The sequence below is a fragment of the Sinocyclocheilus anshuiensis genome, unplaced genomic scaffold (assembly GCF_001515605.1).
Source record: "Sinocyclocheilus anshuiensis isolate Anshui unplaced genomic scaffold, SAMN03320099.WGS_v1.1 scaffold960, whole genome shotgun sequence".
In the NCBI taxonomy this organism is placed as follows: Eukaryota; Metazoa; Chordata; class Actinopteri; order Cypriniformes; family Cyprinidae; genus Sinocyclocheilus; species Sinocyclocheilus anshuiensis.
Window position 1 is genome coordinate 64,874 of NW_015549635.1, and position 1,183 is coordinate 66,056.

The 1,183-nt window shown below is 39.2% G+C and overlaps 1 protein-coding gene across 2 annotated transcripts in view; it reads right to left on the reverse strand.

The window, feature by feature from the left end:
- Positions 1 to 1,183, reverse strand: part of LOC107659724 (fragile X mental retardation syndrome-related protein 1-like) — a 28,328-nt gene that overhangs the window by 11,225 nt on the left and 15,920 nt on the right. The gene's annotated exons all lie outside the window — the stretch shown is intronic.

Consider the following 1,183-nt stretch of genomic DNA (forward strand, 5'->3'; position numbering starts at 1 on the left):
CAACAGACAACAAAACTTTTTGGTTGTTAAAAAAAAGGTCCGCTCGTTCAAAACAGTTGCGTTCGATCCTTCGCTGGCTGTGCTGATTTAAATCTAGCGGTTCTTTTGTGTTTGTGTCGCAAGTTCAGTGACGCAGGTAGTGATGATTCTCTCCGGCCAATCCGTGATCAGCAGAGTTTACACGTCACGTTTTGGTAACGGTACGGTTCACTTGGAACCTCAACCGAAGTGGTACTAAAAAAAAAGTACCAGGTACCAGTACTGTACCCAGTGGAAAACCCCCAAAAAGTGAACCGTACCGAGCCGTACCCTGCCATACCATGCAGTGGAAAAGCACCACAAGTGAACCGTACCGTTACCAAAACGTGACGTGTAAACTCTGCTGATCACAGATGTGCGATATGGTTTTATGGATGGTAACTAATATTATTACTGAAATCTTATTAGTAATTAGTTACACTACTAGTTACTGCAAAAAGTAATATTATTACAGTAACTAGTTACTGCCCAACACTGAACGGGGCACCCTATATGGAAAATGCATGGAAAAAGTAGTTTCTTTTGTAAAAAAAAACAACAACAACACACAAACCTTTTGACCCACAAGCATGGAGCAAAATTTAGTAATGCAAATACTTCACCTAAAGATAATATGTTTTGCACAACATTAAAGATAATACTTGTTAAAAATAGAACATTAAATATTAGATCAAGAACAGAAATTACTCTATGCTGTAACTTTAAGGATCACGTCAAGGATCCGACAAATTTCCAGGTTTATGTATATGTTTAGACAAGTGCACCATCTAGTGGTTTAGAGCAAAATAAAAGCAAATCTGCCTTTTATCCAGGGCTGCCTTAATGGATTAGTTCACTTCCTGATAATTTACTCAACCCCATGTCATCCAAGAATTTCATGTCTTTCTTTCTTTAGTTGAAAAGTAAGGTTTTTGAGGAAAACATTCCAGGATATTTCTCCATATAGTGGACTTCAATGGGGACGATCCTCGACTGGGATCGTGTAGAGCCCTTTGAAGCTGCATTGAAACTGCAATTTGGACCTTCAACCGGTTGGTCCCCATTGAAGTCCACTACATGAAGAAAAATCCTGGAATGTTTTCCTCAAAAACCGTACTTTTCGACTGAAGAAAGAAAGACATGAACATCTTGGATGACACGGGGG